The sequence below is a fragment of the Neofelis nebulosa genome, chromosome 5 (assembly GCF_028018385.1).
Source record: "Neofelis nebulosa isolate mNeoNeb1 chromosome 5, mNeoNeb1.pri, whole genome shotgun sequence".
In the NCBI taxonomy this organism is placed as follows: domain Eukaryota; kingdom Metazoa; phylum Chordata; class Mammalia; order Carnivora; family Felidae; genus Neofelis; species Neofelis nebulosa.
The window spans coordinates 44,999,937-45,026,445 of NC_080786.1; the positions used below are offsets into that span (position 1 = coordinate 44,999,937).

At 39.2% G+C, this 26,509-nt stretch overlaps 1 long non-coding RNA gene across 2 annotated transcripts; it reads left to right on the forward strand.

Moving 5' to 3' along the window:
- Positions 1-1,766: 1,766 nt before the first annotated feature.
- On the forward strand, positions 1,767-17,703 carry LOC131512015 (uncharacterized). 2 transcript variants are annotated; one of them, XR_009261878.1, is made up of 3 exons: positions 1,767-1,975; positions 12,735-12,861; positions 13,751-15,229. It is a non-coding gene; the product is annotated as an uncharacterized LOC131512015 (long non-coding RNA). The 2 variants fall into 2 exon arrangements; XR_009261877.1 differs by lacking the exon at positions 13,751-15,229 and adding an exon at positions 17,503-17,703 and having other exon boundaries at positions 1,769-1,975.
- Positions 17,704-26,509: the final 8,806 nt, after the last annotated feature.

Here is a 26,509-nt window from a genome sequence, read left to right on the forward strand (position 1 = left end):
TTTCACCAAATATGCAAAGCCTATTATTCTGAAAAAAGGTCAAGAACTTCTGGGCTGAGTTACATTAACCCTTCTGAGTCCCCCTCCCCCAGAATCACAAGGCTGATTTTTGCTTTTTCTGTCAGGATCCTAAACTTCCGTCAGAATGTTGATGTGTGCTTTGTTCTGGGAGCGCACACTCAGTAAATGTTAGTTGACTTGCATTGATATTTAATTATTTACACTGCATTTGGTGTCTGGAATGGTAGTCTCTGGTTGATCATTCTGGAACTCTGAATCCATCGGCTGCATCCCCATGGGCTTGGCGTGTTGTAGACACACAAATCAAAGTAGTGTGAGGGAGGAGAAAAATCATTCCCTTCTAGGATAATGCATTTTTCATGAGAAACAGGTCATTACAGAACCATTGCCTCCTGCTTGCTCTCATTCTACCTCTCCATCCTTTTCTCTCTTGTCAAATTATTCCGCCTCTTTGGTCGTCTCTCAGTGTCTCCCCTCTGCTTTATTACTCTGTATTTGATTATCTTACCGTCTCCTTCTTTCTGATATATTTAAATGATTTCAACATAATATGCACCTTTGAACTCCTTTCTTGTGTATCTAACTTTTGTTCCTTTTCATCATGGGGCATCTGTCTCTTTGTTAGCTGTCCAGTAGATGCATTGCACAGATTTTCTCAAACTTATCATTTCAATTTCCAACACATAAAAAGACAATGCTCATATCCTGTTTTTCCACAATACTTTCATTCTCCCTGAAGATTTAATTTTATTGCCCATTGTAATATTTTCCCATTTCCTTTTAAGTCTGTGAATACAGACTCAATAATTGACTTGTACCAGTTTTCTATCTGTTATGCAAACTCTGGGCCAATTTCCTCCCAAATGATGGACTTGAGGTGATCAATCTATCACATGTCTTCGAGCAATGCTCTCTTCTCTGGTTACAATCAGGAGTGAGCTGAGGGAACCCAGAGATTTTTGAAGAAGGAGATTTATGTCATGAGAGAAGTGACTCTGGTAAGGAAAACATGTCTCAGTGAAAACTTCTTTCATGTTTCTGTTGAGAGGTTTTTTGTTGTTGCTGTTGTTGTAAAGCAGCTAAGTTATAATTTTTACCAAAATTTAATTACATTCAGAGAGTAAACATCTGGAAATCATCCTGAGTAATCAGCGTGAACTCATATGGTGAATCAGAGGCTTATATGCCAGGGTTTAGAGATTACAATCTTAATGATCTGTACATTATTCATAAGTCTTTGTTTTAAAGCTGTCTGTAAGAAATAATTAGAATTCAAGCCATTCATGAAACAGGAAACTTGCCACTTTATTTCTTACTTGATTTCTTACACATAAGCACATCTCCCTCTGGGCGGTGGGGTTGTTAGAAGAAAGAGTTAAGTATTGGTTTGTTTTTGGTGTGTACGCTTTTTTCTTTACTTCATTCAATTTGTGAAATTTAAGAAGCAGTAGGGATCCTAAGTCAGGCAAGTAAGCTGGAAAACAATAAAACTTGAAAACTACCCAGGCGTGAAATCCCCTTGAACTAAGGAATGCTTCCAACATTGTGTTCTTCATAAGCATGAACAATGAATGATAACATTTCAAAATTAGTTTTTGAAGGGAGGTTCACAATAGGAAACTTGATCATCTAAAATCAGCCAAACCCACCTTCTTACGAACCTCCGAGAATAGCCTGTCCCCCTACCCAGTATGACCTAAAAATAACAGATTACATCTCATCCCCAAAGTAACTTGGCCTGAGCTCAAGAATTAATACATACATGACACTCAGAATGGCATCCAAAAAAAGAAGTGGCATTCTCTTTCTTGTGAGCTGTCACAGTGCGGTAAGCCTCCCTGGCTCTGTAATCCTAATTAATGTTCGTTGTCTTCACTGCGTTTGGTGTGAAAAATGTGGAGCGGGAACACTCTTGAGTGGGAGTCAGGCTCTCAAGAGGCTGCCGTTTCAGAAGGTATGTCTCAAACTCTGTTCTGAGTCTCCCATTCTTAAAGGGATTCTGTGTCTTCACTCTGAAAGATGATAACCTGAGGAAATCAGCAGCTGAGACAGGAAAGAAAAACTGACACACGGAGAATGCTTGTCTTTATTTTTTAGTTTTTCATTTTATGGGAGAGACTCATAGGGATGGGGGCCAGAAAATGCGAGAGGTGGGAGAATAACGAGAAGTAAAACGGTAGAGAGTAGAGAAAGGCGAGGAAAAGGTGAAGGAGGGAAAGATCATGGAAATAGAGGAAAGACAACACAAAGGGGAGAAGCGGACAGCACGGCTGTATTCTGACTTTTGTGTGCCCTGGGAACGTTCGCCTCTGTGGGCCTCTTCCTCCATGAGAAAGTATTAAAAATTAGATTTCACTATAGCATTGGATTAAAGATAGCTATGCTTATGTTATGTATCAAATTTTTCTTTAAGAATGAAAGCTCACTTTTTTTGCTTATTTAAAAAAAATTTTTTTCAATGTTTATTTATTATTGAGAGACAGAGAGAGACAGAGCATGAGCAGGGGAGGGGCAGAGAGAGGGGGAGACACAGAATGTGAAGCAGGCTCCAGGCTCTGAGCTGTCAGCACAGAGCCTGACACAGGGCTCGAACTCAGACTACATGATCATGACCTGAGCCGAAGTTGGATGCTCAACCGACTGAGCCACCCAGGCACCCCTTTTCCTTCTGACTTTAAAACAAATAAAAATATTTTTGTGTGCTCCTAAACGCACTGTAAGCCCAAGGCACTGTGCCCACTGCGCCTCATGGTTAAGTTGGTCCCACAGGTAGAGTGAGGGGGAAGGAGATAGGAAGAACACTTTGCTCAGAAGTGAGAACAGATTTAAAACCAGCAATACAAAAATTCAAAAAGTTACATATATGTGTGTATTTCCACAATCTAAATCTAAATTATGTATTAAATTATTCCTTATCATGCCAGCTAACCTTTCTTGAACAGTTACCACGCGCTAAGCATGATACCTGCCTTACCTCACTCATTCCACAAAATAACTCGGAAGCTAAGCAGAGGAAGATGTACCTTGAAGCCTATAAAGACCCCTCGCTTACACTTGGAATCCTTCCAAGATTCTGTGCCCAGTTTTTAAGAGGGCCTCTCAAAATTCTGTACATTTCAAACCATACAAAACCTGAATCTGCCCATATGGACAGACTAAATACATACCCTCAATTCACATTTCAGCTCATTGAAACACAGAACGACTAAGTGATTTGTAAAATGTTCAAGGTCACAGAGCTACTTGTTGGACAGACTCAGAGAGATTGAGTTTGATTTAAAAGGAATCTTGGGGCACCTGGGTGGCTTAGTTGGTTAAGGCTCCAACTTCCGGCTCAGGTCATGATTTCATAGTTCGTGAGTTTGAGCCCCACATGGGGCTCTGTGCTGACAGCTCAGAGTCTGGAGCCTGCTTCACATTTTGTGTCTCCCTCTCTCTCTGCCCCTTCCCCCAAAACAAATAAGCATTAAAAAAAAAAAAATTAAAAAAAAAACGAATCTTGAATCAGAGGCTGGAATTCAGAACTGTATTCAGTCGTTAAGAGTAAGCTGCCCAGAATTCCATTGTCAGCCACTTTTCCCAAGTAATTGCTTTAATGCCCTGGATTTAACTGTCACCCATTTGCTGGTGACCACCTGATTTATATCTTCAACTGCTTCAGTTAAGATGCTTTCAATTGTCGGGGCGCCTGGGTGACTCAGTCGGTTGAGTGTCCGACTTCGGCTCGGGTCATGATCTTGCGGTCTGTGAGTCCGAGCCCCAAGCAGGGCTCTGTACTGACAGCTCAGAGCCTGGAGCCTGCTTCAGATTCTGTGTCTCCCTCTCTCTCTGCCCTTCCCCCGCTCACACTCTGTCTCTCAAAAATAAATAAATGTTAAAAAATGAAAAAAAATAAAAAGATGAGATCAATTTCCAAAATTACATTGAGAGAAGAGTGGAATAGGTATTGAGGCATCCACAACAATTGCTGCAAAGTCAGCTCCAGACCTCTTCTAATGACTGACCAGTGGCTGTCTCCGTATTTCACTGTCCACAGTCAACTTCAATGCAACATGTCCAAAGTTAGACTCCTATTCTCCCCCTAGAAACTGTTCTTCCTCCCACGTGCCTTGATTTGATCAGAAATCTAAAACCGAAGCTCTGAAAGTCATCCTCCACTTCTCTCACTCCTCCACCCCCATCCCCAGTCATTGAGGCTTCCCCCAGTATCCTTGGCACCACCCTATTTCACCCCCCTATCAGTCCTTACTTGAATTATTGCAATACCCTCTTTCACAGCTACCTTAGTTCAAGTCCTCTTTGATCCATATCCCCACTGCTAGCAGAATTATTTCCAGATAGGGTAATAAGGAAAGGGAAGATCATGTCTCTACTATATAAAACTTCCTTTAGTAGCCCTCCCCACCCCCCCACCATTAGCTTCTGGATATGGTTCATTTATTTATTCAGCAAATATCTATTGAGGTTTTCCATATGTCAGGCTTTGGGCTTGGTGATATGGAAGAAAAGGCTGAACAAAACAGCTGACTCCCTATTTGATAGGAGGTCATAGTCTAAGGGAGAGTGGATGGAAGGTACCCGGAGAAAAGTCCTAATCCAGAGGGCATAGTCATTGGTCAATTTTTTGTAGGAAATAAGCACCTTGAGGTTGGGTGGAAGGGAGTTGCTAAAAGAACAAATGGCAGTGTTCTCAGAGTGCCTAGAATTGCTTGTGAACTTTATTAAACTCATTGTACTGCTTCATAACTGTGTATGTCCTAGTTTCTCCCTTTAGACTATCGTTTTATCCAACTTTATATCCCCAAAGCCTAAAATTTCCTAGTGCCTTATTTTTTCATTTCATTTATCTGTTTGTTTATACCTTACCTTGGTTCCCCCTCCCCAAAAACTGGGATTGCCTGACCCATAGTAGGAATGCAAAAAAATGTCTTGAACACCTTTACGAGTGAAAAAAACTGAGACCTGAAAGGTTAAAACTATTGAGCAAGGTCAACCAGCTAAATCTCCTCTGAAAGTTGCATAAAGTTCAAAGAGTTATCATGAAAGGTGAGTTCCCCATCACAGGAAGTGTCTGAGGACAAGCTGATATTATGAGTCATAGATTATCCTTAAGTCCAAGTGGTCTTGTCCACGCTGTGATTCTACAAAGCACAGTACACATCAGTGATTTATAATCCCGTTAAAGAACTTCTTAAATATGGTTACAGTAAGTTGATTTTTTAAGTTCAAGATTTTAAGAAATTTTTTGTTAATTTTTTTAATGTTTATTTTTTTGAGAGACAGACCCACACACAGTGCAAGTGGGGGAGGGGCAGAGAGAGAGGGAGACACAGAATCCAAAGCAGGCTCCGAGTTGTCAGCACAGAGCCCCATGTGGCTCGAACTCACAAATAGTGAGATCGTGACCTGAGCTGAAGTCTGACGTTTAACCAACTGAGCCGCCCAGGCGCCCCAAGATTTTAGGAGATTTTTATTTAATATCTATAAATATTTACCTAAAGAAGTTTGATGGCTCTAGACAAATACATACTGTAATAGAAATCCAAAATTACACTTATCTATATAACTTAAATTTGCTTTTTAGAATCAGAATGGGGTGTAATCAAAACAACACTTTTTTAATTTAAATTTTTGTTTTTAATGTTTATTTTTGAGAGACAGAGTGAGAGCAGAGGAGGGGCAGAGAGCAAGGGAGACACAGAATCCAAAGCAGGCTCCAGGTTCTGGGCTGTCAGCACAGAGCCCAACATGGGGCTTGAACCCACGAACTGTGAGATCATGACCGGAGCCAAAGTCAGATGCTTAACAGACTGAGCCACCCAGGCACCCCTAAAAACAACACATTTTAAATTTTGTCCAGGAAAGCAGTTTCAGGTGAGTGAGTTGTGCTGAATGCCCTGAAAGAATAATACACCTTGTGGTAACCCCACGGAGCCAGCCAAAATTGCCCATGAAACCAGAATTAACCTTGAGGAATATTTTAATATACGGTTGCTTCTAAGGGCTATGCTAAAATCACATGAAATATCTCTTATCAGCATTAACGAATGTTTGTTAGGCTTATCCTGTGGATGGAATAATGAGGATGTGAAAGCATTAAATGTCCAAAAGCCAAACAATGCCTCAGAATGCTCGTTGGATTCTTAAAAGCAATTTTTTGTTGAATTGGAGTCTATAACGTTTTATTGAACATTCTACCTCCAAATTTATAACAAACATAATTGTGAAAAACTGTTTTTATTTTGTACAACCAAAATTTCTGGGATATATTTTATATAGGGCAGAGTGAAATTATACTTAAACAAACAAAAAAACCTTGAAGACATTTTGATACAATTTTACCTCTCCTGAAATTTGGTCTATTCCATAACATCTGGCTGAATAGTATTGCACATATACAACTTTATGATTTAAAAATTTTTTTAAGTTTATTTATTTTTGAGAGAGAAAGAGAGAGACAGAGTGTGAATGGGGGAGAGGGAGAGAGAGGTGGAGACACAGAATTCGAAGCAGGCTCCAGGCTCTGAGCTGTCAGTACAGAGCCTGACGTGGAGCTCAAACTCACAAACCGTGAGATCATGACCTGAGCCGAAGTCAGCTGCTCAACCGACTGAGCCACCCAGGCACCCCAACTTTATGATTTAAACAGCATTTCATGGATTCTACGATGAGTATTTTCCTATCTCTCTAGAAACGAGAAATATCTAACCTACTCCAAGATCACAAGATATGTTAATATTTTTCTAAAACCATCTAGTCAAATGCTTCCTTCCCACGCATTCTCTGCTTTGTCGAAATGAGCTGCAAAGACCTGCAATTCAACTCTCAATTATAAGCAAAGCTTACTTTTCTTATAATTCTGCCTTGACAGATTTTTGTCTGTAGATTTCTTTTTAAATTGTGTCTAGTAGTTTGCCTTGTGTTTGTAGAAAGACACAGCTTGTTAACAATAAAGCCTGAATACTAAACTTAGATAGTCCAAGAGGAAGGATCCAATGTAAACAGATTATTTCCAAAAGCTGTAAGTAACAAAGGGCACACAGTTGATTTGTATTTCATTGAGTTGCCACATGAGAGGCTCATAGTAAATGAGTCCAGCATGGCTCAAGATCCATGCATAAAGTTTCTCCTATTACCTAACGCAACAACGTGGACACGCACATAACACTCAGATCCCTGACTTCACCAAGAAAAGTAATCAGTGTTATGACCTCATTCACAGCCAATCAAAGCATAGTCACAAAGGCAAAGGAACCCTTAGGAGAATTGTTTTGCAACTGAGAGGGGAGTATGCAATATGTCTGATAAGCTATCCTAACACATGCCTGAAGGTTCTGAGCTGTATTTATACAATAGCTTTTGTTGGCGGCTCAAAAACTGCTGAGGGAGGCGTGCCATATGTCACATTCCACGAGAGGAGCAATTGTGGGGATGGACCCAAGGTGACCAGGGACAACCTTTGTTCACTGTTCCGTCACATGGCTCTATAATAAATATTAGTCACCCAGTGTACACATAGAATGTGGTGAGGTTTTCTGAGAGGGCAAAACCCTTTCCCAGAGGTCAGAGTACACTCTCTGTTCCAGGCCAATCCCTAATCAGATTTGCAATCTACCTTGGAGAACCACAGCTTTCCATTAAATAGAAGTCATCACAGGGCAGCAGCATTGGGCTCATTTACTATAGCCACTTTCAAGTTCTCTTTTTTTCCGTCTGAGTCCCAAACAGTTCATGGGCCCCTGATGTTGATTAAACCAGATTGTATTTTAAAGTTTTGCTTCTCTCCCTTATCTTGCCTCCCCTAAGTTAATATAAAATGTTCCGAATGATCTCACCTTGTGGCTTCATTGACTAGAGATACTGCAAAATCAGAAGGCACCACTATTATGCTTGGAGGCACAGGCTCATTTTATCAGACTCTCAGACTCTGTCTCTTCCGTTCTCCATTAGAACACAGCCTTCTCTCAACACAGGGTTGTAGATTCTTTACCAAGCCTTAGCAGAAGTAAAAAACAAAAACAGAAAAGCCCTATGATATGCAATACACGGCATCATCAACTTAACACAAAATATTGTATTATTTCTTAGGCTGTGTTTTATTTAAAGATATAAATACACTGTGTTTTTTCATTTTTCCCCCGATAATGAACGACCTATCTTTTTAGACATTTTCAATATTATAGGAAACCTCATACTCTATCATTTTCTATTCCAAAAAGGAACAGGTGAGAGTTAGAATTGATAGAAAGAATTGGTACTGGATACCTACCTTGGATTTGTTGAGAAAAAAATAACACAATACAACCCATAGAGCAAATCCTCTGAGGCTCTTTACTAACTAGAAATACAGTCATTTTCTAGATACTGACTTGTGGAGGACCACGCCTGACATAAACTAGGCCCCTTCACTATGAATGTTGTCTTTCCAAGAAGAATTATTGAGATTAATGAAAGGCCAGCACCTTGTCTCGGCAGCCTGGTGACTCTGCAACAAGACTTTTTCTAGTTCCTAACCAATCCATTACTCCAACCAAGTTCTTCATGTTTGTTCTGATCCTCCTAGTTGGAACAAAATATTTATAATTAAAACTCAGGGCACCTGGGTAGCTCAGTTGGTTAAGCATCAGACTCTTGACCTCAGCTCAGGTCTTGGTCTCAGAGTTGTGAGTTCAAGCCCCACACTGGGCTCTGCATTGGGTGTGGAGCCTACTAAAAAAAGAAAAAAAAAATCACTAGGCATCTGACTTCTTCTGATATATTTTAAATTCCTCCACCTTGAATAAAAAGTTCTCTCAGTGACACCAGTATTTATCAAGATCTACAGCTGGTTCTTGAAATTCACCTCTCTGTCCTAGCAAGGAAGAAGTTGAAGACTGAAAAATCAGCTCTTCTTGGATCCATAGGAGAAGGGAGAACACAGGGCAAACATCTGCCCCCGAGATTTGAGAGAATGGCGAATACAGGGAGCCTTGGCTTATTGGAATAGAGACTCAGGAGTGGAAATCACCCACAGGAACCAGTGTCAGCATAGGAAAACCTGATATATATATATATATCATATATATATATAGGAAAAATATATATATATATATATATATATAATTGATGAATTGCTGGCAGCTCAGTGGGGACAAGCTTGAGAGTTAAAAACTCCAGGGGGACCGAGTCACATAGGGGCCCCCACAATATTGTAAGATTTACCTCCAGGAGCTCAACCAGGTTCTCACAGTAAATATCAGAGAGAAACCCCTTGTGCTTCCGGGAAGAGGAAAGGAAAAAGAATCCTTTAAAAATAATGCCAGAGTATCCTGTCCTACTTAACAAGGCCTGCTCTCAAGGGAAACTAGTTAACAGAAGCAGCAACTGCTGGAGTATTTTCAAAGCCTGACTGACCTGGGAAAGGAAGCTCTGGCCTTTCTGTCCCACCTGAAGGAGGAGAAAAATACTGAGAAACACTTGTGAAGTTTACATTCCAGAGGGATAGGCTCACTAAAAGACTGAGACCTAATCATAGGGCTATGGAATGATTTCCCTTTCCTCCCAACACATTACTGAAGGCCTATTTTATAGCAGTTCCTTATTTAACACATTATGTCTTGCTATCAACAAAAAATTACCAAGCATACTAAAAGGAAAAAACACAATTTGAAGAGACAGAGCGGGCATCAGAACCAGAAATAGAAGAGATGTTGGAGTTATCAGACCAGGAATTTAAGACAACTATGATTAACATGCTAAGGGCTCTGATGGACAGAGGAGACAGTATGCAAGAACAGATGGGCAATGTGAGCAGGGAGCTGGAAATCCTAAGAAAGAACCAAAAAGAAATGTTAGAGATCAAGAAACACGGTGACAGAAAGGAAGAAGGCCTTTAATGGGCTTACTAGTAGACTGGACATGGCTGAGCAAAGAGTCTCTGAGTTTGAAGCAATCTCAACAGAAGTCTCCAAAACTGAAAAGCAAAGAGAACAAAGACTGAGAAAAAAACAATATCCAAGGCCTGTTGGACAACTACAAAAAGTGTAACATATGCATAACAGGAACATCAGGAGGAGGAAGAAGAGGGAAAGAAACAGATGAAATATTTGAAATAATTATTTATATATTATGTATTATATAATTAATATGATAAATTATTTATATATTATATAATTATTTACATTTATTGAACTTCATTAATGGTATTCAAAAACAAAGAATTTCCCCCAAATTAATACCAGACATAAACCACAGATTCACAAAGCTCAGAGAACACCGAGCAAAATAAATGCCCCAGAATCTGTACCTAAAGGATATCATTTTGAAGCTACAGAAAATCAAAGTTAATGAAAAACTCTTAAAAGAAGCCAGAAGGGGGAAAAAAAAAACTTGCTTATAGAGGAAAAAAGATAAGAACTCTGCATTCAACCTCCTCAGAAACCTGGCAAACAAGAAGAGAGTGCAGTGAAATATTTAAAGTGCTGAGATAAAACAAACAAAAAATGGCCATCCTAGAATGTTGTGTCCTGCAAAATTATTTTTTAAAAAAGAATGAGGGGTCCCTGGGTGGCTCAGTTGGTTAAGCATCCAACTTGATTTGGGCTCAGGTCATGCATTTTCTCATGGTTCATGAGTTAGAGCCCTGCATCAGGCGTCACGCTGTCAGTGCAGAGCCTGCTTGGGATTCTCTTTCTCTGCCTCTCCCTCTCTCCCTCTCCATCTGTCCCCCTCCTTGCACGTGTGTGCACTCTCTTTCTCCCTTTCTCTCAAAATAAATAAACATTTAAAATAAAAAATTTATTTTTTGTAATTGATCTAACAGATAACGATTTGTTCAAAATAATAGTAGCAACAATGTATTCAGTTTTGTATACTTAAGTATATTAAACAAATTTTTTAATGTTTATTTATTTTTGAGAGACAGAGTGCGAGTGGGGGAGGGGCAGAGAGCAAGGGAGACCCAGAATCTGAAGCAGGTTCCGGGCTTGAGGCTCCAAGCGGTCAGCACAGAGCCTGATGAGGGGCTGGAACTCACAAACTGTGAGATCATGAGCTGAGCCGAAGTGTGATGCTTAACTGACTGAACCACCCAGGCTCCCCTTCTTATAGATAGATAGATCAATCGATCTTATGTGTATCCGTGCTTATGTATGTTTATATATAAGTGAAATAAATGACAGCAATAATACAAGGGACTGGAGGGCAGAATTATTTTATTATTTTTTTATTATAAGGTACTCACACTACCTGGGAAGTGGTATAGTGATATCTGAAAGTAGATCTGGATTAGTTGTAAATGTTTATTGCAAACTCTAGGGCAACCATTAAAAAATGGAAAAAAAGAATAACTGATAAACTAGAAAAGGAGAGAAAACGAAATCATGTAAAATGCTCAATTAAAACCACAAAAGGCAGGAACAAAGGAACAAAGAACAAAGGCTACAAATCGAAAATATCAACAGATGACAGCTATTAACCCAGCCTTACCAATAATCACTTGGAATGTCAAGGATCTGAATGTGCCAATTAAAAGATTATCATAGTGGATCAGGAAACAAAACCCAGCTATATATTGTCTACAAGAAATCCACTCTAAGTATAAAGACACATACAGATTAAAGGTTAAGACATAGAGAAAAATTTGCCATGCTAACATTAATCAAAAGAAAGCAAGAGTCACTATATTCATTTCAGACGGAGCAGACATCAAATCAAGGAAGGTTATCACAGATTAACAGAGGTGTTACATAATGATAGGGTCAGTTCTCCAAGAAGATACAACCATCCTTAATGTATATGCACCTAGCACAGAGCGTCAAACTTCATGAGACAAAAACTGTTGGAACTGTAAGGAGAAATAGGTGAATCCGCTATCATAGTTGGAGAATATTCTTGTATCAGAAACGGACACATCCAGTAGGCAGAAGATCAGGACATGTTGAATTCAACAACACTATCAATCAACTGTGTATAATTGAAATCTATAGACTGCTTCATCCAGCAACAGCAGAACACACATTGTCAAACTCGCATGGAATATTCACCGAGACAGGCCACGTTCTGGGCCATAAAACACACCTTAACCAATTTAAATGAATGGAAGTCATATCATCTGCTCTCAGATCACAGTAGAATTAAACTAGAACAGTTAACGGTAGACAACTAGAAAATCCCCAGATACAAGGAGATTAAACAACACACTTGTCAATAATGCATGGGTCAGAGAAGAAATCGAGAGACGTTAAAAACAAAATTTGCATTAAGGCATTCAGGTGGCTCAGTTGGGTAAGAGTCTGACTTCAGCTCAGGTCATGATTTCACGGTTCATGAGTTTGAGCCCCAAGACCGGCTCTGGGCTGACAGCTCAGAGCCTGGAGCCTGCTTCGGATTCTGTACATCCCTCTCTCTCTACCCCTCCCCTGCGCTCTCTGTCTCTCTCTCTCTCTCTTAAAAATAACATTAAAAAAATTTTTTTTAAACAAAATAATTTACATCTACCACCAGCCTAAAATCCAGGTTTGTGCTTGGCCAGAAGTCACTCACTAGGCTGACTGGTTCAAAGGTCACTGAGGCACCTCTTGGACAGTTTCATTTTACCTTGGACAGTTTCGTTTTACAGTTTCATTAGTCACCAAGCTAGCCCCTCACGGGTTTTCTCACCTTTGCTTGCCGCAGTCCCTCTAATCTCTGGGAAACTCTTTCTGCTTTACTGATGTCTCCCTGTTTTCTCTAAGGTGGACGTCATGTTTCAGACCTCCAACCATCTATGCTGTCAACAGTCATGACGAACAGAAGGCACTGAGACTCCCAGGACCAACTATCAACCATCATCTTCGTTGCCTTTGTGACAGCTGCTCTGAGGTCCTTGTAAATTTGCCCCTTTGACTTCATTCTGATTCTGTGTCCAGAGTTTAATGGGGGGTGGGGAGGAATTTCTCTCAAGCCTCAAAACCCTATGTTCATCAGTGAAAGGGATTCCAGGGGCAAACTATCCGAGATAGCTTCCAATCTTTTCCATTCTTACTCTTAATCCAAGAAGAGGTTTTATCTGAGCATGATAGAAATGATTTGGGGCGCCTGGGTGGCTTAGTCGGTTAGGTGTCCGGCTTCTGCTCAGGTCATGATCTCGCGGTCCGTGAGTTCAAGCCCCGCGATGGGCTCTGTGCTGACAGCTCAGAGCCTGGAGCCTGCTTCAGATTCTCTGTCTCCCTCTCTCTCTGCCCCTCCCCTGCTCACGCTGTGTGTGTGTCTCTCTCTCTCAAAAATAAATAAACATTAAATATATATATATTAATAGACGTTCTGTTTTGGTTAGTTCAAATCAGTTATTTAATGATTTTGCACTTCCTAATATTTTAAGAAACTGTCCTTTAATATTTGAATGAGTGTCCTAAAATGTCTTTTTAATTAAAGATTTTATTTTTAAGTTATCTCCACGCTCATCGTGGGGCTAGAATTTATAATCCTGAGATCAAGAGTTGCACGCTGTACAGACTGAGCCAGTCAGGTGCCCCCTAAAATTTCTTTTGACATTGTTAAAAGTTGTTTTGAAACAACTCCAGAAGAGATTCCAAGCTGGGGGTGGGAGAAAAGACCTAAAGGCAGAATATGTTTTATATTTAAAGTTTCTCTGTATCAGATAAGATTATTTTACAGAAAATTCCTTTTTCTCATGCTTACTTTTAAAACTACATGTTACTTGCTGAAATGGGGCCAGTGGAATTAATGAGCTCAAACTTCTTTCTTAAAGGGGGAAGAAAGTGCACTTCCTAGAGAGAGATGACCTTTGCAAAGCGGAGCTATTTGTAAAGACTTCTGTTTCTCCGGGGGATTTTTTTTCTCACTCAGAAGGATCAACCACAAAGTAGGTGGTCCATGCTCTACTGAGCCCTGGGGCTGGCCTTTGGCAAAACTGAATAACTGGCAAAATCAGACTTTGCTGCAACCTCCCACACACCCACACTTGGCCCAGGCAGATACTAAACACCTTGAACCCTAGTCTGACCAATGTCTAGAAACCCTCCTGGCGAGTGTCCTGTGCCCTAGACTTTGCTTCCTTCTCTCTCCTCTGTGAATATGTCCTCTCAGGAGGCTATCCCATTGTAAACAGAAAAAATAGGGTCAAATTACAGAATATTGAAAGCCTTGGAAGTTCCAGTTTTAAAAATCCTAAAAGTCATCTAGTAGGGTTATTTTCAAAATTGTTCATTCCCTATATTTTTGCTGTAAAACTCTTTCTTCAAAAAAAAATTTTTTTAAGTCCAATATATAAATAAGATAATCGAGAACTGCTCTGATCAGAGCCCTTTCCCTTTTCAGAGGGGGAACTTGAAATCTGCAGAGCCTTAGAAAAATATCAATCTAATTCAATTCCTTCAATTCACAAGTGACAAACTTGAGCCCAAAATTGAATCAACTTGTCTAACATTATCTAATGAAATGATGACATGGGTCCAGTGCCCCTCAGGGGCATGTCTTTACTGTCACTGAGCCTGACACAGGCCCTCAGAGGCCCAACAATAAATGTTAATTGCATGAACACAACAATTTATGCTATGGTGTTAATGACTGATACCATCTTTATACATTACCCTTCTTAAGGGTGTTTACTTTCATTTAAACAAGATTCAGTTCCTTAGATCAAAGAAAGTAATCTCTTTAGAGCAAATATGAGATGTTATCAATAAGCTTGTTGGTACAGGAGAAAATTGAAGGTAGTTTAACAGAACCTCCAGGGAGGGCTATGCTGTCATTTGAAAACCATGAACAGTTTTATAATATGATTGTGAGTATGTTCTGTTGGGAGCAGGGGGAGAATCAAAAGCAAACCTGTTGATTTTATAAAAGTACTTATAATAAGAAAACCTAAGGCACACCTGGGTGGCTCGGTCGGTTGAGTGTCCACCTCTTGATTTCGGCTCAGGTCGTGATTCCAGGGTCATGAGATCTAGCCCCTTCACTCTCAGCACAGAGCCTGTTTAAGATATTCTCTCTCTCTCTCTCTCTCTCGCTGCCCCTTTTCCCTGTTCTCTCTCTCTCTCTCTCTCTCAAATTAAAAAAGAAAAAAAAAGGCCTAAACCAAACTACATTGACTGATCTGGTGGGCTGATATGAAAATGAGAAGTATTCAGAGTTGGTCCTACAATTCAGGGAAGGATGTATTTATTAGCTATTTGTGATGCCTCACCCATCAATATAGATTTCTTTGTGGTGCAATATATACTTCTTCTCTGTCCTAACGTAAGCAGAATGCTTTCTGTCTTAAGATGAGTATAAATTTTGTTTAAAGTTTGCCTCAATACGGTCCCAGAAAAGGACTTTCAGGCCCTCAAAATGTATTTCTGTTTCTAGTTCTATTTCTTCCAACCCATCAATTGAGAAAGTTGCAGGAAATAAGTGGGAATTATCTAAGTAAATTTGTTTAGATTTCATAATGGGCACCATCAAATGGTGGCAGGTATTATACCATGAGCAAATGTGCCAACGGAAAGTAAATAAAAATTCCATTTATTAGAAATCCTGAAAAACTCAGTCCCTGGAAAAGACAACTATACCACCCATCACCCCTTCCCTTTAATACTCATCAGTTTTACATTATTATGATTATTTGGAGGCAGGGTGATTGGTGATAGCAGGAAGAATAAAAGAAACAAATGTTAATCATGGTTTCTCATTTATTGCAAAAGAAGAGATTCACATTCCCAATGCGTTACAAATCCCCAAACACTCAACAGTAACACTATGTGACTGTCATCTTCAGGGGACATATGAGTCAAAATCATTCAAGTCTAATTTAAAATGCTACAGACTTGTTTTTTTTTCTGCATGTCACAAGTGTGGGCAACACATGAAACTGAAAAGTATTAAAACATCAAGAATTCACAGGGTGGTGAAAGTTTTCTATCTTGAAGTTAGGAGTAAAAACAAAACAAAACGGAAAACCCCACCACTTTATATTCTGCACTCTTCTAAAATTACACTTGGGGAGAAAATTAAGAAAAAAGTTCCAAAAGATTTCCTCATCCATTTCCTGCCATCAAATGGCAAACATCATTGTTGCCCTCAATCAAGTCATTGCCCTTTCAGCCATTTTGGTGGTTCCACCAAAATGATGTTCTGCTCAACTGTTTGCTCATGTGATCAATGACGTTGTGGAGGGAGAAATTCTATTTTGTTAAATATTGGAGACTATTGGTAAGGCTTATAGTTTCTTTGAATTAGTTCAAATGAGTAAAAATGATTACAGTGCTCTTGGAAGGTGGTCCAAGTCAGAATTCTCGTTGCAAATCAAGGTAACCTGTTGTTACCAAGTATTAACATCCACATTTGACCTAGACAGTTGTAGGCAGACCACAGTCTTGCTCTTAAAACACCAGATTGTCTGCCTTGCTTTGTGAAGATCTGTATGCTTACCACATAGTTCGAGCCGTTTTTGAGTTCTAGATTCATTGAGAAAGATGATTGCCTACATTCAAGACGCGAAAGATTCAGCTGCCCTAGTTTTGAAATACAGAGAAAGGACTAAGAATAAATCTTCAAAATATGTTAGAGTCGGTATGGCATGGGCAAGGACAAGACTGATCCTGGCCACAAATTATAGGTATGGCTGCCCTGGAGTGTCCCTACTGAACACCAATCTCCACCCCCTCCAGAAATAATGAGTTTACAACACAGGTATCAACATGGAAAGTTGTCCAAGTCATCGCTCAGTGAGAAAAAGAAAAATTGTTAACACTATGGATAGCATGATTCTGTTTATAAATGTTTAAAGGAGACTAAAGAGACTTAGAAAATGCCATGACAGGATTCTGATAAACATGTGCAGATCCTTGGGCCGAGAGATCTCATGAAGAGTCTGTTTCCTAAATTCTAGTCTCGACTCTACCATATTACTTAACTCTTTCATGGTTTTGTAAAATCAAGGAGGGAGACTAGAAAATCATTACACCTCTTCCAGTTCTAATCGGTAGGTAAAAGTATCCTTCCTTCGTTTCCTTGTGTGAAATAAGGAAGTAAAACACCTACTTCCAAGATTATTGTGCGGCTTTAAATGAGGTTTGTGAACATACTTTGTAAATTTGTGGATATAGTGTATTAATAATGTACCTTTAAAAAGTCTTCACTACAATTTATTAGTTGTTTCTACTAATTCTTTCTAACTTTAGCTCAGTTTGGGATACTACCTGACACACGTTCTTCACCATAAAAGCAAGGAACTTTATGTCTAAGGTAATTTTAGGGGCTGAACCATATCAAATGTCAGCCTTCGGGAATAAAAAAAAAAATTGTTGCAGCAAAGTGGACTGAGTTAAACTTCTGAAAAGTGAATTCTATTTTCCCACTGATGGCCTTAATGAAATCCGAATCCTGTTTCCTAGAAAATATTCCAGTGGGTTCATTCTCAGACTTATTTTCCTATTTGAAGAATTATAAAAGCTGGCTGGCTGGCCGTTGCAGGGTCTCTGTCAACTAAAATAGTCGATGTTTCTGATTCTATTTTAGGATTCAGTCCAGGAGGTGCCCTCCCACAAACTGCCATGCCAGTGAATGGGCCCCATTCTGTGGTGTCTGAGGAATGTGTATCCTTTCTTGATGTCAATCCAGTAAATCAGAGTTTACTCCAAATTCGTTTTTTGGTTTTTTTTTTTTTTTTTTTTAATTAAACTAAGTGTCTACTGAGGACAGAAATAGGATTGGTGATAAATGTCACTGAGAAAACAATTCAATACGAAGAACTCCCTAACAATCAGAGCTGTTCAAGTTAAAAAAAAAAAAATAGCCTGCCATTTGGAGAAATTGAGGGCCCTGTGAAGAGAGACAGTCAAGAGAAGGCTCTCACAGCTTATTGGGGTAACTGTCTATGTCAACTTTTATCTCCTTCAATGCACTGTAGTCATGCTGAGGCCAGGTTTTTTGTTTTGTTTTACTTTGTCTTGTTTTTGGATTTCTGGACAAACTGAAGATATTCAATAAATACATTTTTATGAATGAAAGAATAACACAGGGGGACCCTGCATTCATTGAGTGGGACATTGGACAGAGAAAATTTAAGATATCTTAATTGTGAAATTCTTGGAAAAGTTCATTGTCCTGTGGAAAAGCAAATTCAGTGGTAAAGGTGCGATGTCATAGTGAATGTTTTGCAATTTTTTACAACTCTTGACTACTTCTAGATTGTTGTCAATTCCTTCCTGCAGTTCTCTACTTAGACTACTTTCTTCCTAATTTCAGGCACCGACTTCATACTTGGATGTCCTGGAAGTAAGAAATCATTCTTTTTATTGCACAATGTATAATATTTCAAAGAGCCATACTGCCAAATCATCTCGTACCAGAATGAGCCACATACTGATTGCAAAAAAGACTTGATTACAAAAACTTTGAAGTTTCACATTATAGCAAATAACGACAACTTTGTTAACTTCTGGATTCTACAATACTTGTTTGCTTCATATAGAATATACTTGAATCTCCTATCATTCTAGAGTCCAGCCAGTACCCTGATTTGTTCAGCTCTGTATTTCACACTTTGAGTCTCAATTCTTCAGATGGTGATAAAATCAATTTAATGGGTTGCAAACCAAAATTTAAAAGAAAAATGACTAGTGTGAAACAGAAAATATCAGAATACATCATACTTAGGAAAAATATTTTTCTCATGAAGCTCTTATTTTCAGCAACTTCGATTAATGTGTGTCTGTTGTGATATAAAATGTATTTCTTGCAGTGGATAATGTATAAAAAAAGTTTTGAAAATATTGGTTTACAGGATGCTCCAGGGCCCTTATAATAATGACCATAGTTTGTCACTAGATTATTTTCTTAGAAGATTGATAGTCAGGCTTATGCCTAGTGAAATTTTTCAGTTCAAAATTTCTTATCAGCAGTAAGAAGAACAGATGACCCAGTTCTCAAAGTTTGTGCACTTGAGCCAACTGGAATTCAAATAAGAAATATAGGATGTTAATTTATTTTACACGATCCTCAGATTAACTGAAGGCCAGGTGCTTCACAAACTCCAAGGGTCCCCACACTTATGACCTGCTTCCTTGTCCGGGGTCTATGTGCAGCTATCATTTTTCTCCTGGATTTAGCTTCATTGCCGTTCTCCTTTCCATCTTGAGAGCCCCCTGTTAGAGTTTCCTTTGCTCTTTTTCTTAGCACGAGGCAAACATGTGAGGCAAAGTTTATAAGAATTAAGTATTTCTAAGAATCTCAGTTTTGAGAGGTTGTTAGAAAGGAGCTCTTTCCTCTACCTTATTTTCCCTCCTTTTTCTCCCACTCACCCCCAAACCACAAGGTAAGTGTTTAAAGCCACTCTTGTTGTTCAAAGTGGTCTCTGTCTCCTTTAAAGTAGTGGTCTCCTTTAAAGTGGTGACAGTGGTTGGAATAAGTTAAAATAAAAAATAAAAAAAAAGTGAATGTGAACAGTTTTGAATTGCCTTTTTCTATTTTCCTTCAGTAACTATAAATAATAATACACTTCATAAGAAGAATACAGTTGATGCTTACAAATATTCTTTCAACAGAACTAAAATGTTGAATGCATTTCACTTGATAATATATTTTCCATTTCCATTTACTGGTTCTTTTCAAAAAAACCTCCCCTACCCCCATTTCTACCTTATCAGAATGGTGCATACAGAATATTTGACTTGAGGCTAAGTCTATTTTCTCAATTTTTTTTGAGTGACTATTCTCTAAAGAAAGTATTATTAAAAGCAGACTTCTACAAAAATGGACTTTAACACTAATTATCTTCTTTGAATATGAGAAGGATATTTTGATTTCCCAAATGCACATTAACTGAATTCTTGAAATGGATCCCTTCATGGCTGACTCTTCTTTATTTTTTTCTGTAATAGAAACATGACGTTGTCTCCCAGAGACCTCTAAAGACTCCATTGCATGTGTCTTGCATGAGCTAAACCAAGGATAGTATCAACTTCATTTTTTTACTTTGCTGTAGCTCCTATAGGGCACTAACTTTATGTATGTATGTATGTATGTATGTATTTTAAGTTTATCCATTTATTCTGAGAGAGAGAATGTACACAGGAGGGGCAGAGAGAGAGGGAGAGAGAGAGAACTCCAAGCAGGCTCTGCACTGTCAGTGTGAGGAAACTGACACAGGGATCGAACTCATGAACCCATGAGATCATGACCTGAGCTGAAACCAAGAGTCAGGATCCCTACCCAACTAAGCAATCGAGGTGTCCCGGGGTACTAACTTTTGAACATGGATGTGCTCAGTGCATCTCTTGTCCAGCCCCGTGAAAGAAACTGCTCTTGAGAAAGCAAAAGCAACTTGAGTTCTCTTGGAAGGGACTGTGATGGTGAACAAGTTCCTTTGCTTTTGGGGGGCCTCAGTAGCTATTGTATAAAGTAGGACAGTTCAGCTAGTATAATCCCCAGGGCCTTTTTTTTTTTTCCTTTTTAAAATCTTTCTAGCTCTAAAAATTCTTTAATTCTGTTAACCAATATTTCATCATTTCAAGTTGAACAAAACCAACTTTTACGTTATTGTAATGTTACAAATGTGTTAGGTTCCTTTTACACTGTCTAGAGTGGGCTTCTTAGAAATACGTTGGATTTCATTGTATTATATGTAAATTTGAGCATTTGTGAATGGGAGAAAAAGATTAAAGCTAACACTGTTTCAATTATTATACAAGTCAAGTGAACAGGTTGGAGGGGTGTGAGATCTCACAAGGCAACAGCAAAGACAGCCTTTGAATTTCTTCTCTCTTTTGTTGAAATATATTACCAGTAAAGTGCATAGGATCCAAAAAGACTCACAAATTAGATGGTCAAGACAATGGCAGCCCACATCGACAGGACACAATACAATTTGGTCAAGGTATACCAGTTCAGTTACTGAGACTGTCACCTTTCTTCCAGTAGCTATATTAACAGTTAGATGTGTTTGCTTTTTCCAAAGGCTGAGAAAAGACAAGTGGCCAACTTGGGCTACCAAAATAATTAATGAAAACTGCAGCCCAGTCAGTAGGAGCTGACTTGAGTCGTTTAGAGTGTACCTTGAGCCAATAGGAAAACATCCTTGCAGCCCCTTCCTTAGAAAGGAGAGGAACCATTATCTTATTCCCAATGGAGAACCACCTCCTCTGCCAACACCCCATGTGGAACCTAAAGGTCATTTCCCTCCAGTCCAGGAAAGAAGGTGAAGGGAACTAAAAAGTAGGCTTCTCAGTCATAAATCTTGGGAACATTCCAGAAGGCTTCCTTTCTGTTCAGAAACTCCTCAAAAGGAGGCCTAGGGCCAGGGACATAAACAATGCTATCAAATGGTTGGATCCTAGAGATGCCCCTCCCATCCCCATTTCTCTTTGAAGGGAGGTACCCAGAAGGGGAAAAAACACTTGGGAAAGACATAGGAACTGTAGTACAGAGGTCCTTATCTTCGTCTTCCCAGTCTTGATTTTAAAACATTCTATATTGAAAGGTTTTCATATACATTCAAAAGTAGAAAGAATAGTGTCACTCAACTTCAATTGTCAACTCGTGGCCAGTCTCATTCGCCTCCACCCTTCCCCCTCCCTGCCTTCTTCCAGCATGTTTTGAAGCAAATCCCATGCAGCACCGTATTCTAAAGGTTTTAGAGGTAACTTTTTCGGATGACTTTTACAATTATCTTTCATTTTTCAGAGGTCAGAAAATCTAAATGAAGAAAAATGAAAACTTTAGGTAAAACTGCTATTCAGATGAATTATATAAATTTGTTGTAATTCAAGTGGAATTTTTATTCTATCCCCAAAATTGATATCCATTAACTGTCAGTCAACAAATATTTGTTGAATGTCTCGTGGGTGCCAGGCTCTGTTAGATCACAAAGCCTTTAAAAACAACTAATGGCTCTGCTATATGAATATACAGCTATTTTCCCAGGAACAGACTGGAAAAAAAAATAAAGTAAATACATACATGTTACTAAAGAAATAGATCTTTGTTATCAGAAAGTTAATAAACTTTTGTTTATTAGAGCTCCAACACAATATGAATTCAATTTATTAGAAATTTCCAAGGATAAATAGATCTGAGATCATTCCTTGTATCATCCTTAGATATTTGGTAAGGGTGTTTGGTTTTTTTCCTACATTTTTTACCTAGAAAAAATAAAATACTCTCAGAAGATAAGACCCTCATGATTTTAATGGTGTTGCCCTTTCCCAGATCGCCTGCCAGAAGCAAATGTAATCTTGTCCACACGGATTTACATGTACCCACATTTTCCTGGAAAGACTGCAGTAAAGGGAAATACAGGCCTTATGATGGTGCCAATTTACATTTCAAACTGCAGTTCTTTATAACTTAACAGCCTACCTTTACAAGCTAGCAGTGAGGCTTCTCCTAATACCAAACAAAGCAAACCCTTGCTTAACAACAAAGATCCGCTTATCTAAAAAAAGGATTTTTCTTCTCCTTACTCAAAATTCTATGTTGTGACTAATTGGAGATTCCTCCTGTCCTAAATTAGTTCATCAGAACTACCCATTTCTATCCAAAGGCCTCCAAATTTAGTTTAACTTGAAAAGATTTTTTTTTTTACCTCCATTCTGAAAAGACTGGCTCTCCCAAAGATTCTCTCTTCTGAAGACTTCCTGGGTTCAGGAGAACACAAATTCCAGGACTCTCAGAGCACATCACTTAGTCTGCCACAGACAGACCTAGATTCTCACAGAATCAAAACAGAGATGAGTAAGACCATGAATTGTCATTTGGTCTCACTGTCAAACTTGTTTATACCCTTTCTCGTGTCTTCTCGATCTTGGACAGTTTGGATAGTTTTCTTTTATGGCAGAGTCTGTATAAACTGTTAATGTGCTTAGATTCACAATCATACACTTTTTTCACTGTTCATTCATTGTGCCAATGCAGAAATTTAAAACTTGGTGGAGGAAACTTAGTCATCTTTTCTTCACATTTTGATTATTCTCAAACGTCTTGAACATAAACTGAATATTTACTGAATAATGCCTTGTGGTCCTTGAGTTAAATGTTGTTAAAACTTGATATGTTGAGAAAATTGACTAAAGAGAGCTCCAAAGTGGGGCACCTGGGTGGGTCAGTCAGTTAAGAGTCTGACCTCGGCTCAGGTCATGATCTCACGGTTTGTGGGGTCAAGCCCCACGTCAGACTCTGTGCTGACAGCTCAGAGCCTGCAGCCTGCTTCGGATTCTGTGTCTCCCTCTCTCTCTGCCCCTCCTCAGATTGCTCTCTTTCTCTCAAAAATAAATAAACCATTAAAAAGTTTTTTTTTTTAAAAATAGAGCTCCAAATCAAGGGGAAGAAATACTTCTAGAACTTTCCATGAGTTGATATGTCTTCAAATGGAAAAATGTGTAAATATGATCTTCTTTGGGTTTTCATGGAATAGATGTGTTTTCTTGAAAAAGAATTATTCGTGTATACTTATACCATAAAGAAACCTCTTCAGTTCTATCTTTGCTAATAATTATAGGGCTATTTTCCATCTCTAATATTAACATACCTTGACATACAGCATACAATCCTATATAGCCTAAAAGGTATTCAGAAGCTCCCACAGAGAAGAACCTGAGAGTCAAAAGGGGACCAATTCTTACAGAATATTCTGATGTTAAAATAATGCCAGACTCACAGACCCCTTAGGGACTTAAAGTTCAAAGTTCCTAAAGTTCCTAAATTTATAAATGATATAATACCTCAGGTCTAGACTTCTCATTTGCCTAAAGCTTTCAGTGGCAAGAACCACTTGTTGATTCCAACAAATGTTTACTGAACAACTATTTCATTGCTGGTGCTAAAGGTGTTTTGGAATGAAGGGATGCAGGAGACAGTTCCTGTGCCCTCACCCCTACCTCAAAGTGTTCACAGTCTTGGGGATGACTCCTTAGTAAGCAGACATACAGAGTAATAGGTATCCTAATAGAGGAAACCACAGGATGAAGACCAAAACCCAGGCGGCAGCAAAAAAAAAAAAAAAAAAAAAAAATCCTCTTTCTGGATGGACCCAGTGCTGGTTACTGAGGAGGGCAAAGGAGCTGGTCAGGAAAGGAAAAGATCAGAAGAAAAGGAACTGGTTCCTTAGCTCTTCCTGTGTTCACATTAGACTAAGTCTACTGTTAAAATATTTGAGTTTTAATCAAATATTTAGTTTTGTGTTTTGTTTTTATCAGTGAAAGATTGTATCTCTAAGTCAGAGAGTGTGGTCCTAAAGGTGTGAAAGCCACAAAGGGAAAGAAACCCAAAGCAGCCACCTTAAAAATGTCTCACACTAACCACAAGGGGGAGCAGGTTAGAGACGGCTGAATTTGGGCAAATCACTGCCCACTATCACTAAAAACCACCAGCAAGAAACCTGGTGTTGCGGGGCAGGGGCAAAACCCAACCTTAAAGATGGCTTCATTTGCTGGCTGATTTCATCAGTCTGTGTTCTTTGCAATAATCACTTTAACATGCAGGTAGAAAATAGAAAATCTTCAAAAAAAGAATAAGTAAAACACAAATTCATTCGTTTGAGCATTTCTTGAGTTCTTGTTGTTTGTCATGTAGATTTTTAAATGACATTTTAATCCTAATTTTAAATGTTTTAAAAGTGGTTTTGGTCTTTAGTTTCTTCTCATTTATTTATCACCCTCCTTTGAAGGCGTTCGGTGTAGAAAGACAATTACATAAAGAAAAACTCCAGTGTGATACTGTGAAAATTACCAACTACCTTATAGACAAGGCTTAATCAGTATATACAAGAAGGAGCCCACTGAATGAAGGGGACCAATAGACCAATGCCTGTTGAAGGAAGATAAAAAGAGTGGTTGGAGGGGTGTCTGGTTGGCTCAGTTGGTTGAGTGCCCAACTTCAGCTCAGGACATGATCTTGTGGTCGGGCTCTGCTAACAGCTCAGAGCCTGGAGTCTACTTTGGATTCTGTGTCTCCCGCTCTCCCTGCCTCTCCCCGCCTCTCCCCTGCTTGCACTCTGTCTCTCTCTCAAAAATAAATATTTTTTTAAAAAAAGAGTGGTTGGAAAACACTCTCCCAACAGGCTGTATAAATGACTCAAAGCTATCAAAGTGGAATTTCTGGATATATTAAATTTGTATGTAGTGCCACAGTGTGTAGAGTTGGAGGGTGATGTCAGAAGGTCATTCATTCTTTCGTGGAGGCTGTGGGATCTTCCCTGCTTTCCAGGCTCTAAACAACTGGCTATCTTCTGGACCTCTGGAAGAGAGACCATGCTTCTGACCCAGATTTAGGACCCATGGTCCAATAAATGTAAACGTCATTCTGGGGAAAATGAGGTGAACGTTTAAAATCAGTATTGCCACAGAAAATTCAGGGTATATGGCTGCCATCACCAGCAAAATTCCATGGGCTTCCTGGGGGGGCTGGGGAATCATCTCTCATGGATAAGGAAGACCTTTGACCTGAAGATTAATGGGATAAGCAGCAAATAGTGAATCAATCAATCACTTCTAGCCTAGTTCAAACTCCTTCTCTGTCAGCTATATTCATTAGCTTCATTTGAGTCCTGAAAACTTCTACTGTCCATGGGTCCCACATTAAGAATATAGTATGAAGATCTACCAAAGAGCTCTGGTTGCTAGAAAATCTAGAAGGTGTTTTTTTGCTTTTCTCTACCCCAAGTCTACAAACATTTATATTTTACCAGCTTTTTCCAAAAGAACTCTTCACTGGTATTTCTAATTCTCCCCAATCTAACACATGGTCAGATTACATTTTCCCAGCCCTTTTTGGTTGACTCAGGCCATGTGAATATTTCTGACAAACAAGTTGAAGAAAATGAAATAAATCAGAGCATTTAATTGCTGTCTTGAGAGTCTTCAAAGCGCTCTGTTCTCTCTGGCACAGAGGTCAGCTATGTTCAAGATGGCAGCTGCTCTGTCAGCCAAGGTCCTTGAGTGATGACAAAAAATGTAACCTTTCTCTCAGGGTCTGCAGCCAGGCCTGATTTCCTTCCAGGCACATTCCCACAGCCTGGTGTTCTCAATAACTGCCATCGGTTTTCTCACAGCACCCCAAAACTGTAACAGTCTTTCCTACCCCTCCTCTCTTGCTTAACATCACAGGCCATCATCTTCAAAGGCCAGATTCAGTGATGTCCCTGACTGATTTCTTGGAAGTGTCTTTACCTATACAGGAAATATTTTTCCTTGTCTCAGTCCACAGTAGCTCAAAGTCAGAACAGGAACTGTACTAGAGAGAAAAATGACAGACTAGGTGACCCCAGGGATGGAACACCAGAAGCCTCTAAGAATTTCTTTGACTCTGAATTCTCATGACAGAAACAAAAGAGCGAAGAAAATAATAATGGCTAAAACTTATTGAAGCCTTACTGTGTATGCGGCATAGTTCAAAGTACCTCTCATTTAATCGTTACAACTCTTGGGGTAGGGATGTTATTACACATTAACAGCTGAGGTGATCAAGGCACAGAGAATTTGGGCAACCAGCTCGGGCTCACCCAGACAGCAGGCTAGAGTGTCGGGATTTA